Source organism: Rattus norvegicus, chromosome 1 (genome assembly GCF_021556685.1).
Source record: "Rattus norvegicus strain SHRSP/BbbUtx chromosome 1, alternate assembly SHRSP_T2T, whole genome shotgun sequence".
NCBI lineage: Eukaryota > Metazoa > Chordata > Mammalia > Rodentia > Muridae > Rattus > Rattus norvegicus.
Genome location: NC_141534.1, coordinates 9605001 through 9623864, shown reverse-complemented (window position 1 = coordinate 9623864; position 18864 = coordinate 9605001). Strand labels below are relative to the sequence as shown.

General features: G+C 44.4%; 1 protein-coding gene and 1 pseudogene across 8 annotated transcripts in view; one reads left to right on the top strand and one right to left on the bottom strand.

Annotated features, from left to right (window-relative positions):
• Window positions 1-18864, bottom strand: part of Hivep2 (HIVEP zinc finger 2) — a 199729-nt gene that overhangs the window by 109899 nt on the left and 70966 nt on the right.
• Window positions 13962-18864, top strand: part of Rpl13a-ps9 (ribosomal protein L13A, pseudogene 9) — a 9802-nt pseudogene continuing 4899 nt past the window's right edge.

Here is an 18864-nt window from a genome sequence, read left to right as displayed (position 1 = left end):
GCAATGGATGAATGTGTCCTGAGCACTTGGCCTGGCCTCTGGCCTCCCACACTTATTCACCTGTGTCTCCTCTCCTCTCTCTACATTCTGGTGCACCTCTATGGAAACCCTCATCCTACAGTTCGTTTGCATTTGCTTTTCTCATAGACCACAGGCTCCCTCCCCAGAGGTTGCATTCTGCAACAGCCACCCAATAAACACCGGATGAACTGTGACAAGAAAGTCACTTCTGACTGACAACTTTGGAGTCGGGAACTATCCAATCTATTAAAAAACAAATCCAGAAGAGGAAGACACAATTAGGAACAGATTTCTGCCTACGATTCCTTTGACCCGATGTTGTAACTTTGAAGACGTTTCACTTTAAAAAATGGTAAAAAGCCACTGAAGACGGGGGGTGGGGGGGACGCTAGGGGAAATTAAAATCTTCATTTTGAAGGAGTGAGGAAGAGTGAGAGTCCCCGTTTGAATCTTCAGAACCTGCATCAGACATCACGCACAATTTTGGTTACTCTAGACCCGGGATGCAGGTAGAAGCAAGCCCGTTTATTTTCTTAGTCTAGCCTAGTCTACAAACACTGGGGTCAGTGAGAAACCCCATCTCAAAATTTAAGGTGGAGAGTGTTAAAAAATGTCAGCCTCTGGCCTACAAATGAGTGTGTACATGTACATATGAAGAGACATATACACAGAGACAGACAGACACACACACACACAGAGACAGACAGACACAGACACAGACAGACAGACAGACAGACAGACACACACACACACACACACACACACACACACACACGCGCGCGCGCGCGCACCCTTATTCTGGTTCAAGCACATACTAGAGAAACTGAAAAGTTTTCCCCTTATAAGTTATATTACAGAAGAAGACTTCTATTCCTTCAGATCTTCTGTGTTTCTTTAAAATGGGTAAGAAAATGTAAGTCTCAGTCACACTTAAACGCATACCAATCCTGAGTGACGCCTGCTCTTGTTAATCACGACCAAGGAGAGAAACACCGAAATAGGCCCTTGGTGTGGGTAAATATGTAGCACTTACTGCCCTCCTCAGGAATTTTATAACTGCTTGTATGTACACCCCTAGCATTCTATAACCTATCCAGCTTCTTAACTTCTACCACTGACAGTTAATAAGACCTGTCCTTGACAATTTCTGGGACTTTAATAAGAAGAAGAACAGAAGTTGTTCCCCGCCATTTCATAGAAGACTTGGCTGTATTTCTGAAGGAAAGTGAAACTCTGCTAAGACTCCATTTGCATACGTCTGCTCACTGGCAAAGGCCATCAAGGAACCACCTACCAATTAGGTACCGCTGAGGCAACCAATCTCGAGCATTCAAACGCTGAACCCAGTTCTCAGAGGACGTGATGGGCAGGTGCTTCTGCGTTTGTGAGGGGAGTGTGATCACTGTCTTACGTGCTACTGGGCAAGTCTTCCCCACTCGCTGACATCAGTCAGAATGGCCCTCTGAAGACCACTCCCATGATTGATTGGTGGGATGCTAATTAGTCACATGGAACTGAAACTTGAGGAAACCAGTTTACGCAGGGAAAGAACAGCATAGCCCAGCAAACCCGATCGGATACAAAAGCGCTCCGAGAAGTGAAAGCAAGCATCTCGACCAAACAAAATCAGTATTAAATCATGGCGGTCCTTAGAGTCAGGAAAACAGCCAGCCACCTTTAAACATCAGTTGGTTTCTGCCTTGTTGGGGCTTTCTTCTTCTACTGCTGCTGCTGCTGCTGCTGCTGCTGCTGCTGCTGCTGCTGCTGCTGCTGCTGCTGCTGCTGCTGCTGCTGCTGTTGTTGTTGTTGTTGGCGGGGGTGGTGGCGGCGGCTGTGTGTTGTACGTGAACATGAGGGTGTATTCAAGCCAGAGGTCAATATCATAGGTCATTCATCAGAAACCATTTCTACTTTTTGTGGTTACTCCCTAGTTTGACTAGACTGTCTTTCTGGCCCTTGAACTCCAGGCATGCTCCTGCCTCTGTGTCCTTAGCACTAGTATTAGAGGCTCACAGGACCACACCTGGCTTTTGTGTGGGTGCTGGAGATCCAATTCAGTTCCCCATGCTTGTGTGGTAAAATGTCACTAAATGAGCTCTGTCTCCAGCTCTTGTTTTCGATGTGTTTTTTTAACATATGTGCCCATTTTTCCGATCAGTTGTTGCTAAAGTGTAATGGGGACGTAATCTGAATACACTCCAAAAAGAAAAACCAGGTATGTTTCCTCTTTCCTTCCAAGTCCTCAATTAACTGCCCTTAAAATTAGTCCTGCCCCGCTGGACGGTTTCGGATCATCTGAGTCCTACGTTGCCAGTCCCACACTTGTAGGTTATAAATAGATGTGTGGAGCTTCTGTTTAGGAAAGGATTCCATTTCAAAGAGGGCTCCTAAGAAAGAAGGGGTGAGCAAGCAGAGCAGACAGGACAGGACGGCAGCCTCAGTGGAGATTAGCACTCAGTCCACCTCAGGGAACAGATGGCCACCCAGAACAGCTGCAGAAAGACAAGACAGCCTCGAGCGTGAATGCTTGCTTCCCGACGGGATTTTAAAGAGCCAACAACAAGGAGACAGTACTTAAATCTTCCTAATGGAACTTAAACAAATTTTCTTAGAAACTTTTAGATTCATGAAAATCTTGGATGAAAAGTTAAGACCAGTGCTTTCTGTGGGGATCCTGTTATCAAACTGGATTGCTGAATTTCTGCAGGCCTGTGTTTTCCTTTCACACTGCGGTGGTCTTGTGAGCCTGCTGGGACTAAGAAAGACCCTTCCTCGGACGGTTGCTACAAGTGCAATAATGACTTACTTAGGTTTACTTTTAGTGCCTTGAACTGCATGTATGTGTGTCTGTGCACAACTGTATGAAAGTCAGTGCTAGCCAGAGGTCTTGGCTCTCCCCCTGGAGCAAGAGCTACTGGTGGTTGCAAAGGGTCCAAGTTGGGTGCCCGGAATAGAACTTGACCACTGCACCATTTCTCTAGCCCCAAGCCCTGAGACATTTAGAGAACAAGAATATATTTGAAACTACACCAAACACATGGTTCCATACATTTATGAAAAGAACAGATCCGGTTATGTTTTTCTTATACCTTTTTGCACAGCTCCATTTTCTAGAATAAAATATAATAGGAAATTTCTTACAGAAGAGTTCTTTATGCATTTAGATAAGCTCTTAATTAATAGCATTTTGGCTTGGGTGTCTTTGATATAAATCCTAAAGACATCACACATTTTCTCTGTCTTGTCCTGACCATAACACTAGACGGAATTGTTTTATTTTAAAACTCGGTATCTTTTTGGAAATAATGAAACTTCTTCAAATTGCTTTTCATTGGTTATCATGCACTAGATAGCATTTCTAAAAGACGACGAAAGGCAAAGAAGGTGCAACATTGCAAGACGTAAGCACGGAGCAGGGCAAACCCCCAAGTTATAAATGCCATTACAAATTTAACTGAGTCCTCAGAAAGAATGCAGAATTCAAGTAGGCTTAGAAAGTCTTTCCAGAAGGTGGATAAATTCAATAGTCAATGTCATGCCAGTTTTAAAAGACAAAAGAAAAAGAAAACTACCAACTCGGAGTCTCCCAGTACAGCATCTCACACACATTCAGCTGTCCATGCTTTCGCATGCTAGACATCTTGAGGTCCCTGCCTTGTCTCCATCTCAGAATCTCATAAGGGACAACACATGGGAGGCTTCACATTCCAGTATCAATGACTCAAGGAATGACCATAGTCCCCGGGTCCCTAAAGCATAGCTATGAACACCCTCTTCACTTAAACCTCATCCCAGTGACCTTGGGCCGCTCTATCCGAGGGTAGACCAATGTTTATACCGCCAAAAAGGAGGGCCGTACTGAGAGGCTACATGTGTGTTAACAATTTTCAAATTAAACCTGAATGATTTACCTTTGCCCCCTTCCTTGAAAAGGCCACCCAGTAAGCCAGACCAGAGAATGGGCTGCGGTTGTGAGGGCTGGAGTGGGAGTGGCCCCCGGTCTTCTTTCTTTACTTTCTTCTGGCCTGGCTGAATGTTTTCCTCTTCTGCCTCCTCCCCCTACTCTAGCTCTGCAGCCTGGACCTGAGACTTAACTTCACTCACTCTGTTACATCAACTTCCACCAGCCCACAATGAGGCCTCAGGGCCTCAAGGGCTCTTCTTCCAGTCCCAGGAGGCTCAGGACGTAGCTCCTTAAACTGTGGGTTACGGCCCCGTACTGTGGTCATGAAAACTGTAGCCATGGGAAAAGGTTTCTGAAGTTCTGTGACCAAAACTGAATTCAAGATCAAACGTGTGGTAGAGCCAAGGCATGCACGGCAATATCCCCACGTGTGGCATCTCACCGGCTCGCTGCAAAACACACGACACGTACACTTTGTCCTATACAAGCCCTTACACCACGCAATGCCAAGAGAGGCTTCCTAAAACACACTGGCTTAGATTCCACACTACTGTCTATTACAGAGTTCAGTGTTTTTACTATACATACAATTATTAATTATAGTAAAGCAGAATTTTAACATTTTCCTACCAACGTTCTTCAAGAAGGAATTGTCTGTCTAGTGAGGATTCCTTTGAATTGGATGGTTTTAAAATATTTGATTTTTTTTTTTTTAAGACTGGGTTTCAGATGCTGACTTGGGTAAGCAAAGCTGGTTCTAAGTTTGGGGCTGGGATTGGAATAAAATGTCCAATGTATTTCTTTAAACGGCTGTAAACATTTTATACTAGGTATTTATACCTATGAACATTTTTATACTATATATATATATATGTATATATATGTATATATATATCTGAGTCATCGGCAATGAGTTATAAAATTAAAATATTGATCAACCCTGAAACTGTTAATTATGATCTGTGTCTGGAAATATCAAATATCCAGCTAAGTTTTAATTATTTCCGCAAAAACCAATAAACCCATCCATCTCAAAATGCAAATTTGTTTTTATCTTCAACCATTCATTTTTTTAGTGCATTGATTTTGTTTAAAACGGGGTCTGATTATAGCCCAGGTTAGCGTCATAAATAATGTGTAACTAAGACCGGCCTTGAACTCCTGATTTTCCACCTCCCAACTGCTAGGATTCCAGCATGCAGCCCTACATCTAGCAATGATTTAAAAAAAAATGCATGTGTATTTCTTGTGGTTTACTGTCAATAAAGGTTGAATTTGAGCACCTATTTTGTATGTCCATATAACGAGGGCTTCAAGTAGCAACTGCGTGGCCTACAACAGCAAGTGTGGTCCCCAGCACCAACAGGTTGCTCTTCAGAACGCATCGGTCCAAAGGAATGGACAATCAGGCTATGGCTACATCACAACCATAAAGTGCCACACGGGTCACAGGTCAGCCTTTATGACTTAACAAAGACGAATAAAGGCTAGTTAGGAAAACTGTTTATAAGCGAAGGGCATTTACAAGCCCACAGAGGGGCAGTAAGGGCTAGACTGTGCAGATGACGATTTCTACGTAGGTAGTGTAAGCATGTGCTATGGAGGATCTCAGTTAAACGTCCCAAGTCCCCTCTCTACTGCCCCATTCTTCTCTTTGAAGATTGCTTCTTTCAGAAATAGAGTTCAGCTCAACACTCCCCCACCAGACAACAAGGAAACACAGTGAAGAGAGAAACTCCGCTCTCGGGGGTTTCTCCTGTTTCCGCGGCCCTAGCCCTCTGAGAGGTAATACAGCCGCGCATGCGTGCTACTTCCCAAGCCATCAGCGTTCACACCCTAGGCTGATCTAGAGCCACCTGTCTGCGCTGAGGCGTGGAGTGCGGAATCTTCAAAGCTAGACTCCCTCAACAAATTGCGGCCACAGTCCATTTGTGAATTTTGCTCTTGCTGTCACCACTTTTTACTCTCTAACAACAATGGAAGTCTCTTGACCTCTGCTGGAAAAAACAAAAAAAGCTCGCAGATTCCCCCAACAACCAAAGCAGGGACTGTCCCTGAATCTGTTGCCTGCCTGCCTGCCTGAGGATCCCATTCCCCTAACTGGGCCACCTGATCGGTGGGGGGGGAGTCTTCTCAAAGGAGAAGAGGGTAGAGGAATGGGGTGAGGGGGGAGACTGCATGAGAGGGAACTGAAAGGAGAGATAGTCTGGTATTGGAATGTAAACTGAATTAATAATGAACAAAAATAAATAAATAATGAAATAAAAATGAAGGCAAAATTAAGTTTAAAAAACGAAAAAAAAAACAAAAACAAAAAAAAACTCAATCTCCAGTAAATGACTAGGCTGCAGTTTTTACCAAGCCAGCTATGGGCTGCTCAGGTAGACACCTGACTCAAATTCGGTTGTCTATTTTTATAAATATATATGTAGCTAGGATATGGATGGGGGTTCATTAATACAATCGGAGCATTACAGGAAACATCTAATTGAAAATAAGAAAAAGATCTCAATTTCATTTTAAGAAGACATTAGAGTCATGTCACTAATGAAGGTGATGAGTTATTAAACTGAAATTAACAGAAAAGGGAACATTCCTTTTTAAAGGTTCACTACGTTTTTCTTTTACCGAGTTCAAAATCCCCAAGTAATTAACGTCGTAATGTTTTACGAAGCACACGAATCTGCCACCTCTTGTCTCTAGCAGTTAAACCAGGTGGTTTACCTTCGAGCACACTATAAATTATAATGGCAATCTAATTACTCTTTTTACTGTGCACGCTTCAGAGATTCATAAACAGAATGGCTCAGCCGGGTACCCCAAAAAGAGACTAATGAAGTCAGGAGTAGCCTCAATAAAGATAGAACTGCTGCTAAGACATGGCTGAACCCGAAAGGGGTTCACCGGCTTCCTTAAGGGAGGATCTACTGCCTTAGTAAGCATGAAGCGTCACGGGGGCTTCTTCAAAACCTTATCTATCCTTATGAGGAGGGAGCCATACATCCCTACCACTACAACTCTGGAGCTTTTGCAAGAAAGCCTCCATCCCCACGGGGAAAGGTGAGCCATGGAGGAAATCAGACCTTGGTAACGGTAAACCTCTCCAGAGGTCAATTCCTCACCTGTAAAGTTCTACAACGAAGCCAAGCACATGGTAGAAGTCAAATGTGATGGGTACTCGAGACAGGCTGTTAAGCCGGACCTCCTGGCTCTGCCCCTAATGAACCGGAACAAAGCCTTGGGCAAAGCATGCAAGCACACATTCTCCTAGGGAGCCAGGAGTGAAGCAGGGTTAGTAAAAGTAACTACCTCAGAAGCCAGCTGTCGAACAAAACAGGTCCATGCTACTTAGTTTAATGTCTGTCAGCCCTCCTGCCTGGCACGCAATAAGTGCTCAATAGATACTGTCTGTTAGGAAATTATCGAGCATAGTCATAAATACCCAGGACCTGTTTAGCCATATGTAATTTCTCTTCCTTCTTGCAGCCCTCCGGACACAGATATTTCCTATCAGTGAGCAGTTGCTTGGGCTGTGAAGTCTTCATGTAAAATGGAGGAAGTACTAATTCCCCCTTTGACTCAAACTCCTTTGCATGTGTATCTATCAAAGGGACACACACACACACACACACACACACACACACACACACACACACACACACACTGTCTGGAGAACCAATAGCAATCCTCTAAGTAGTAAACGGTTCCCAGTTAATGGTAATCAGGAAAAGGACTGGGATGTTTGGATTATGCTGGCTAGTCTTGGGTCAACTTGACACAAGCTAGAGTCATCTGAAAGGAGGGAACGTCAACTGAGAAAACGTCTCCATAAGATCCAGCTAGAAAGCATTTTCTTAATTAATGATTAATGGCAGAGGACCCAGCCCATTATGGTTGGTGCCATCCCTTGACTGGTGGTCCTCGGTTCTATAAGAAAGCGGGCTGAGCAAGCCATGGGGAGCAGGGAAGTAAGCAGCATCCCTCCGTGGCCTCCCCATCAGCTCCTACCTCCAGAAGCTGCCTTGTATTGAGTTCCTGTCCTGATTTCCTTCAGGGATGAGCAGTGCCATGCAAGTGTGAGCCAACCACCATTCTTTTTGGTTATAGCATTCTGTAGAAGCATCAGGAGCTTTAACACCGGGACTAAGGCACCAGGCTGTGTGAAGGGCTTTCTTCTCATCGTTAAGGTAGCCCTTTGCATGGTCTGACAGTACATCAAGATTTCTCTTAAAAAACCAAGGGTGTTAAAATTCAAGAATAATAAGTCCAGGGTAGCCATACCTTTCTGACTGATATTAAAATCAACCCCTTCCCTTTGGCTGTCTTTATAGAAAAATGATAAAAAAAAATATACACCATGCTATGCTGTGTTGGTGGAGGTTTATAAGTCTCCCCCAGGCTAACTTGGAGAACGAAAGACTGAGAAACAAGATCCAAAAAGAAGCTATGTGAATTACAAGGTGGGGGTGATCTGACTGACCGTAGGCTGCCTAACTTATTGATGGTCAGGCTGTTTCTACACTAGTAAGTGAACATGTTTGTTATAAATATTTCATGTGTGTGTGCGTGCTTTTGAGTGTGGCATGTGTGTGTCCTCCACACATGATATACACGTATGTCCTGTTTATATGGGTCTGTTCAAGTGTACGTGAGTTTGTGCACAGGCAGAGGTCAAAGGTCAGAACAAAGGATCTTCGTCCCTCACTTTCCACTTTGGTGTCCTGAGCAGTCTTTCAACAAATCCGGGGCTCACCAATTGGCTAGGCGGCTGGCGAGAGGGTTCTTGGGATCTTCTATCTCTGCCTTCTCAGTTCTGGGACTAACAGGCCTGGGACCCTGCCTGGCTTTTTATGTGGGTGCCAGAAACCTGAATTCAGACCCTGGCGATTATACGATAAGCAGTTTTCCAACTTAGCCATCCCCCAGCCCATAAATATTTGTCTTTTTTTCTAAAAACACTCATTTAGAAAATATCACTACTCGTTCATATTGAGAGGCAAATATCTTCCCCTTTTATAACAATGTATTTTCATCTGTGTGTGTGTGTGGTTTTTTTTTTTTTTTTTTTTTTTTTGGATCGGCATGTTTTTAAAAAAATCAAGGTTCACAGACCAATAAAGCGTTATAGAAAAGCCGTGGCCCGAACTAATCAACACTATACACTCATGGTATTTCATTAACAAAAAGCCTGACACTCACAGTTATTCATCCAGTTTTTTTTCTCTATTTCTCAGTGTTATTTATCACTACGGCATCACTCGACTGCATATTTGGACAAACGTGTTAAAAAAAAAAAAAAACAAGAAGTATCCGGCTTGAGCTGCCTTCTGCAAGCCAGTTGCTATCGGCACAGATTGACTGTGACAGATCTTCTTTGAGACACAGAACCCGGGCACGCCATCCCTGCCTCTCTCCACCCACTTCGCAGCAGCTCTGGTCAGCGACAGCTGCAGCCGACGTGCTACTTGCCGAAGAAAAAACAGCATAAAAACAGCGACTGGATGTCACGGGGCTGTTAGTATTAAACACAGCTCTCCTTATAAAGTCTTCCTGAACGAGTCAGACGAAAAGCAAACGGGATGTATGGGTAGTGCCTCGTCGCTTTTTCAGGCCATTGATTCCTTCATGGAGTACGGACAGCAAGGACGGGGAGGTGGATGGTTCTGAGCTGTGGTTTTCCAACCCTCCTGATGCTGCACACCCTTTAATAAGAGTTCGTGTTTGGTGACGCCCCAACCATACAACTATTTCATAACTCTGCCATTGCTACTGTTGGTTACGAAGAGTCGTGTAAATAACTCAGACCCAGGGTATTTGATACTCGACCCCCGAAGGGGTGTGGGTGAGAACCTCTGCTCTGGATGTTTCTACAGCAGTGGAAATTCAGGTAAGAGCCCGTAAGCGTGTACTAGAAGAGATCATATATTGCTCTACCAAATAAACGAAGTTTCCAGAAAAACCTCAGTTGCCCATCTATCTGACACAACTTCAGGCCCTGCATCTATCTCACCATGTTATACCTGTCGCCTGGCACAGCTCTAAAGCAGAAAGGAAACTCATGCGCACAATCTAAAACTACCCAGACAGACATCCCTGACTGACACTGGGAATTCAGGGAATTTATACAACGCTCAAACAGTAGTCAACCTAGCGGACTCTGGCTCACCCGGCCTCGCAGTCCCGCTGGTGACTGGTAGAGGGTCAAGAGGGCAGCAGACTTTGGGTGCACAAATATTCAATCCTTTGTCAAAGAAGGCAAAGGGCCATACGCTTCAGTGACGGAACCAAGACTTCCTTTTACCATCAAGCCAGTTCCTTCCTCTGATTGGCTAGAGCCTCGACTCCTGGGTCACAAGTCGGAGAGCGTGTTTTATCATTAGCAAAGTGTGCTCTAAAACAGCAACTGCTTCGTACCTGGGCCGTGAGAATTGCCCGCATCTCTCCAAAGGTCAATAACCAGGTGAACCTCCTCCTTACCTTGTGCTGAAACACCTACTAAAGTTTGTAAGTGAATTTCTAAAACCCAGATCTTCAGCACCAACTCTTACTGATCAGGTCATGTGTCCACTGTACCAGCGATTCAACGTCTCAGGAAATGCATTGGGAATACAGAGAATGTGCTAACCAGAGAAACCTTTCAACAGATGGCAAACCACAGCATTGTTTCCAGCTATGTGAAGTTTTGAAGAAAACAAAGCTATCATAAATTCATTAAACTCAAAGGAATCCATACATTTTAAAAGAAACAGAACAATCAAAATGGTTGAAATTAAGGTTATGTGGAATTCTTTTTGATAACTGGGAGTTAATTACAAAGCACTTATTCTCAACCCAAGTTGGATTTTTTTTAATATTTATTTATTTGTTTGTTTATGTAATGTATATGAGTGCAATGTAGCTGTCTTCAGACCGACCAGAAACAGGCATCTGATCCCATTACAGATGGTTGTGGGCCACCACCGTGCGGTTGCTGAGAATTGAACTCAGGACCTCTGGAAGGGCAGACTCCAGCCCTAATTTTATTTCTTTAAAATATTGGCAAATATTGCTTCTATAAATACAACATCTCCTCTGGTGAGCTTGTAAATAAATATTCAAATTTGCGGACTAGCGCAGACAGCTGGATTTAAATAGAACATGGAAGGTCTACATCAGTAGTTTCGGTCGGAGATGGTTTCCACCTTGTTAAGAGCCACTTAGCAGTGTCTGGAGACACATGTGAGGTCAATCACAGGGAAGAGAAAATTCTGCTGGCCTTTGCAAGCTGGCTGACAAGAGAAGTCAGTGAGCAGCCTACATGGCATGAGACAGCTCCCTACAACAAAGAACCATTCGGAACCAAATGTCAACAATGGCAAGGTAGAGAAACCCTGGCCCAGTTCCTACTTGAGAAACGGAAATCACTGACAGCGAGCGGCACGCCCTCAGGTTACCCACCACCTCTCTATAGAAGGTGGAACAGAAGACCAACCTTTTCCTTTAATCAGTATCGCAGCTAATCAAAAGTGCACTGAGTTAAAGGAAATCCAGTTGTTTGACAACTACACAGAGATCAACTACGCACTCAAAACCGTGTAGGGAAAATGAGGCGTTCGACTTTGTTACCAAAGTCTGCTCTGAGGAACTCTTTGATGGGTGTCAAATCATCCTTCCCCATTTTAATACAGTCTTTAATACTCTAAAAATTCTAAAGTTCTATATTGGACTTTCTCTAGTCAGTTTCTCACCTCTTCACCTATTTGATAAATACAACATACAAGGCGATGCTGGTTTTTTGGGTTTTTTTTTTTTTTTTTTTTTTTTGGTTAGCAGGTTGTTAGCGGGGGATGGGAGACTTGTTTTTCAGTGTCCAGGACAGTACACAGAGACTTGCACTGCAATGCTCAGCTCCACTCCAGCCTGACAACTGAGCTCTCCCCTCGGCTTCACTTGAGAGCCCAGAGCAAGAACCATGACTAGCAAGTTAAGCCATCCCCTCAGCACACAAGACCCCATGAATCGAACTGGAGCCTCGGTGGTTTATACATGAGTCATTTACTCCCGACTTCAAGCTTACTCACATGGTTACCCCAAAAGTGTGCCAGTCTGCAATCCCTCATAACGTATGTGCGTCAAGTAGAGCCTCATTATCTTCCCAGCAAAAATAAAGACTGACAGGAACTAGGGAGACAGTTCAGTCAATGTCGTGCTTGTCGTTTGAGCTCAAGTTCCCCAATTCAATCCCCAGGAACCAAGTACGAAGAAAGCCACCACGCTGTGCTCATAAACCCAATGCACAGAACAGAACACAAGGGATCGCTGGGGACAACCAGCTTAGCCAGGTTTCTAAGTTCCAGGTAAATTTGAAGGACTCTGGTTAAAAAAATCAAAAAGGTAGATGACACCTGAGAATAAACATGCACACACATGTGCCTGCACGCACACATGCATGTGCTCACACGCTCACACATACCTGCACACACACAAACACTCACACACACACATACGCATCCATGCATGTGTGCACACACAAACATGCCCATACTGCCATGTGCGCACACATGCACCTGTGGACACATACCTACATACTCACACACAAACATGCTCGGATACACACACACACAGACACAGACACACACAAACACACACACACACACACACACACACACCCCTGCATACACAAACATGCTCACACACATGCAAATACATACACACACATACACAAACACACACACACAAACACACACATGCATATACACATGCACGCACACACCTGCATACACAAACATGCTCACACACATGCAAATACATACACAAACACACAAACACACACACACATGCATACACACACACACACACACACACACACACACATTAGAAAACAGAGACGGGGTTGGGGATTTAGCTCAGTGGTAGAGCGCTTGCCTAGGAAGCACAAGGCCCTGGGTTCGGTCCCCAGCTCCGAAAAAAAAGAACCAAAAAAAAAAAAAAAAAAAGAAAACAGAGACAACACTGGCACTTTGTACCCAAGCAACACTGATGTCAAGTGGCGCTTCACAGAGAGTAAACATGAGTTTTCCTGAGAAGCCAGAATTGGTAAGAGACCCTGATAATCCTCAAGCAGCCATGACCAGGCCTTGCAGCTGTGGATTCTCACTTCAAATCTTACAGGAGGGAAGGGTCCAGAGGCCCACTCACACACACTACATCTGCTGCAGCACAAGACTCCAGTCCCTCCTTCAGGATTCTGCACCCAGTCCTGCCACATGGCAAAGCAGGTTCTATGAACTGGCATGAAGGAAATGCAGGCCTGAACCCAGGATGTTTCCCTCTACAGTCTCTCTATCCAGCTCACAGGCCAGCAGCAGTCGGTGAGCCAGTCGTGGGACACCATCTCATATCTGCAAAGTACATGTTGTCATGAGGAATCAATAAAATGGATGTAACCCAAAGCATCAAGCAAGTGTTAGCGTGTAGACGGCGTATTTTGTTTTATTTTGGGTTTTGTCTTTTTTGTTGCTGTTTGGTTGTTGTTTCCCTCAGAAGGTGACTTCTCTCTCTAAGCTTCCACAACATCTTCATTCCCACCAACCTCTTGCCCTGGTTTCCCTCTCAAAGAACAGATTCCCTCCAGGACTGGGGCACACAAGCAAACCAACTGCTTGGCAGGTAGAGGCGGGAGGTGCAGGAGTTCAAGGTCATCCTTGACCACACGGAAAACTCAAGTGTAGCCTGGGCTACATGAGATCTTGTTTCAAAAGAAAAGAACAGAGAGAGAGAGAGAGAGAGAGAGAGAGAGAGAGAGAGAGAGAGAGGCAGGCAGATCCTTAAGCCAACTTCATCAAATAAAACCAGAACTAGACAGAGGCATAGAGCAGCAGAGGGCCCAGGAGCAGAGGACAGCGTGTACTCTCGCCACCCACACTGGACACCCAATGCCCCAAGTGTCACAACAACCCTCACATGTAACAACCATCTGACCCTAGAGTTTGAAAGCTGAGCAGAGAGATTACGAATTGCCCCAGTTCTCAGTTGGCCAATGAGGAAGGGGACCAAGATGAGGAGCATCTTAATCCCACAGCCTTCGCTCTTTGCCACCACGAAGAAAATGAAAGCTAGCTGGAAAAACCAAACACTGACCAGTGCGAAGAGAGCCTGGCAACAAGCAGTGGCTGAGTGTGGCACGGTCAATGGAGACAAGCTCCATCTCCATCACCCATGCAGCCCGCCATTTTCTGCATCTGGACGCTGGTGCATCCTCTGTCGGGACAAGCGGACTGACTGTGCCCTTCCGGTTGGTATACTCCCAGTCGTGGCTGAGGCGAACAACTGAGGTGATACAATGTGTGAAAACGAACAACTGAGGTGATACAATGTGTGAAAACGGGGCTAATGATGGCCACAGGAACACTTGCTCCCTCATTAACCCCCTCCCACTCGCACAGAGCTTTCACATACACTGATCTCAGGACCATCTCACTACCAAAGAGTGTAGCATCCAACCATGTAGAAAAGGAGGAGGAAATCCCAAGCCAAGTGCTAGAAAAAAAGAAAAAACAATAAAGTGGGCTGGTGTGGTGACTCAGCAGATAAAGCACTTATTGCCAAACCCAATGACCCGGGTTGGATTCCAGATCCACTTGATAGAGGGCGGGAACCAACTCTGGCAAACGATCCTCTGACTTCCACAAACGCACATGAACACGCATGCACAAGCATGCACACGCATTCACGTACGTACACCATGTATTTATGTTAAAATACAATAAAAAAGAGGCAATTTTAAAAAAAAAAAATCCGGGACCTTGGTTGCTTATTTTGTTACCAAAAAATAAATAAATGCATAAATAAAAATGCAATGTCATACATTTTGAAGGACCAGGAAACAAAATGTATCTTATAATTCCAAACCAATTCCCAAATATTTTCTTTTAAGGAAGAAAGTAGAATAAAAAACAAAAACTGCATAAACAAGACGCTATTTGCATTTTTACATTACAAGCCTAGTTCTAAAGTTAACCTTCAGGAACATAGTAAATAAAGTAGGAGCTAAAAAATCAATCTCAAAGAAACATACTTATAAAAGAATGAGGCACGTACAGATTTAATGGCCCTGCACTAAATGTTCCTCCTGAACTTTACAGCTCCCTGTCATTCAGACTCAGAGTAACGCAGGGAACCCTCCTCAGAAATGACTGTGGTGTCCTCTGAATCACTACCACTACAGGAGAAAACCCCAGGAAGTGGTTTGATTACGTGGCTGGACCAGTGCGTAGGAATCAGCTGATGTCTCCCATGCTTCCAGTCGTTAATGATGGGGACACAGTGAAACCAGGAATAACCTCTCTTATCTTCCGTAGTTCGAGAGAGCTTTTCTAACCCAGTGAGTATATAACTTGGGAACAAGTCAGTGGTTAATTATTTACTGACGGCTTGGTAATTAATCTGCTCTGGACCAAGTTTTACCAAACCTGAGTAGCACAAGGAACGTCCAATGTCAGAGACAATGAGGCTTTGAAAGCACTCCCATAAAGCAATGATTTTCCCTAAACAGTTGTGACTAACTAAAAACAAAGGTTAAGCCAGACAGCTGCTAGCAAGAGAAAGAGAATCGAGCGAGAGAATGAGAAGAAATAACTAATCAAAAAGAACAGTGGCGAGTGGTTTCTCTGTAAAATAGGAATTGGCGCATCTTGTTCTGCTGTAGCAAAAAAAAAAAAAAAAATTATTGTATCTGGTGGGTGAGAAGCCAGTGAGCTCACCAGCCAGAAAGGACCAGAACCCATCCTCATCTAGATGACATTCAAATCATTAAAGATAAAGGCTCCTATCTGACTCCTCCTATCGCTTCTTAGCAAGTCCCATTGGACTGTTTCCTGCCTTCGATGATTGAGCCACCACCAATCTACCATATTCTTGAGAACCCCAGTACCAGTTTACATGTGTCATTTCTCTAGAGGGCTTTAAACCAGGTCACAAGAGGAACCATAGGACATACACACCAAGAAATGACCCTTGGTTACATACAAGGAATGCTCTTACACAGAAAAAGACATTACAGGGGCAATTCTAAAGTACTACACAACACATATATTTCTATACAGCTGGGACCCAGCAAGAGGACACTTCATGGGAACCCGGAACAGAGAGCCAGGCCATCAATGACTGGCATTGAACCTAACAAGTACTACACAACTTGCCATGCCAAACCATGGAACCTTCTAGAAATCATTTACTTTGATTCTCTTTTAAGTTTTATTTTAATGACATTTGCTTCAAATCCAAGCAAGTTATTTACTAAGGAAGCATTTCTTTCTATTCTTCCAAGATAAATGGATACCCTCAAAGAAATAAAAGTGGTTAGGCTAGCTCTGTAGTGGAGCCCTCCTCTGGTATGCACAGGGTTTAATCCACTTGAAAGATTTGAAGAGTTATCTTGGGAAAGGGAGTGTATGGTTACTCCTAACTCAAAGCATACATTTTCCGGGCATTCTGGAAGGGGAGACTTATGTTCACTGAATTAAGCCAGACCTCATAGCACTAGGTTCTTCCAGGATATCTCGATGCACATCAGAGCTGTCCCAGGGGCCTAAGGAACAAGCAGCATCCTTCTAAATCACAAAGTTCGGGGTCCTGACCAACGTCAAATGCAAAGCACAACTCTGGTCTCCCAACAAGCCTTAAGCAGAGTTCAGGACTTCGGCTTGGACTGGAAGGACACATACCGCTTATTCCCACCCACGACACATGGTTCCCTTGCATGCACTGGGCCATTCACTATAAAAAGAAGCAAGCTGTTCTGACTCTAAGCAGGAAGAGGATATTCAAAGTGTGTAGGCGGGATATTTTCATAGAGCTTCTTCAAATTCCAGAAAACGGAATGGACCAAGCTAAAGCCCGACTCGAGCTTTGACTCCAGTTAATTTGACTCCTGCTTCCCTTCCCACTGTCCATGAGCATGCTCCACACAGGAATCAACATTTACAGCCAAAGATTTTACTGTTAAAAATGTGTGTGAGTATCTTGCCTGCATGTTAAGTCAGTGCACCACATGCATGCCTAGTGAGGCAGAGGACATTGGAGCCTAGGGCTGGAGTTATAGATAGTTGTGGGCCACCATGTGGGTGCTGGAACTCGAGCCCCAGTCCACTGTATGAGCAGAAAGCGCTCCTAACCACCGAGCCACCTCTCTAGCCTCTCATTTACATATATCTACAAGAAAAAAAAAACCTACGTCATCGTTTATGCAAATTTCCAGACTTCTCTCCAGTTCAGACTTCTTAAAGATATACCAAACCCGGTTGCTGTTTTTAAAAGTTTTGTTCCGTATCAACGAGTAGATAGGCAAATGTTCTTAGTATTCTAGAATTTATGCTTGGAGTGAAAACATGGGCTTATCATCAAATTATAAAGCATGCACAGGGTCGCCAGGGCTTCCATGGCCATCCTCAAGGGCTGTGGCCGTGAGTTACAGCATGGACATCCAAGCATCTAAGGGAACGACTGAAACAACAGCCCTCAAGAGAGAAGGAGAAGCTGAGCAAGCTGGTGGCAGCTTGTAGCCCTAGCTCTGTGAAGACTGAGGCAGGGGGATGAGGAGTTTGAGGTTAGCCTGACTGACTCAACAGTAAGTTATCGAGGGAGAAAGAAATAGCTAGGGAATGTGGCCAAGAGCAAAGAAAAGGAAGGACACTCAGGAAAAGGAGCTAGAGGCCTGAAAACCTGAATAAACACGGTCCATTTATAGGAACTAAGGTCAACTGGACAGGTCAGGGACTCAGAGATGAGGTAAGTATTAAAACTGACTGGTCAGGGCAGCGTCTGAGGACACTGAGGTAAGCTGCCCGAAACCTCCCTGCCAGATCAGGAAAGTAGGCTCAAGTAGGGGAGTGAGTCAACCAGGATCCATAAGGGCCCACCCCTCACTGAGCTCTCAGCAGGGTCCTGAGGATACAGATGCTATGTAAGCACAGTGTGTCAGGAACCCTCAGGTTCACACTGGGAAGACAGATGATGTGCGCACAAAAACAAGCCCGGCCATCTCTATAGAGAGGAACAGGATAAAAGGTGAGCTAAGTGGTGGGACATAATGGAGTCCAAACACAATGGAAATCAGTACAAAGCCTCCTCAAAAGGAAAGATAAATAAACATAAAAAATAAAATAAATTGAAAATTGGGTCTACAATAGCTCAGCCATTTCCCTCCTAGGTGTTTAGCCGAAAGACTCCTCCAAGGTGACAGATCAAGAGATCTCTGCACGTCAATATTTACTGCTGCGCTCGCTGTTCACAATAGCCAAGCTGTAGAACCGACCTCGGCGTACAGCATCCGAGGAATGGGAAAGTGAAAATGGGTACGCACACGAGAGCATTCCCCAGCCATGAAGAACAAGGCTGTCTGCAGGAAAATGGATAACTGTATTAAGTGAATTAAGCTAGTCTCAGAAACAGAGGAAGAAATACCATGTTTCTGTCACATGTGATCGCTAGATTTTAAATAGATACATAAGATCATATCCATGCGTATATAACTATATACAAGATGAAGGCAGAAGCTATACTGTGTAAGGAAACAAGGGATGCAATGGGGTGGAAGGGAGGCAAAGGTAAAGAAGAATAGGAGGGATGGGGAGGCACTCGATGTACGATACATCCACATGAAAATGCCCGTGTGTAGCGCTATGGGCAATGACAATATACAGTGAGAACTTTTAAGGGTGAACTGAGGGTAAGAGGAATCTGCTCAAACCTGAGTCATAAATGGCCAGTGTAAAACTGCGTTTCGGTTGAGATTTAGAAAAGGAGACGCCATGCCTGAACAGATGGAAGTGAAGAGTCTTGCGTAAAAGAAAAGCAATTCGCTGCGAAGACCAAGCTTAGCAAACTTGAGGAACAGAAAGAAGCCATATGGTGAGAGCTTAATAGAGTATGGAGCAGGAGGGCAATAGGCCCTGAGAAGC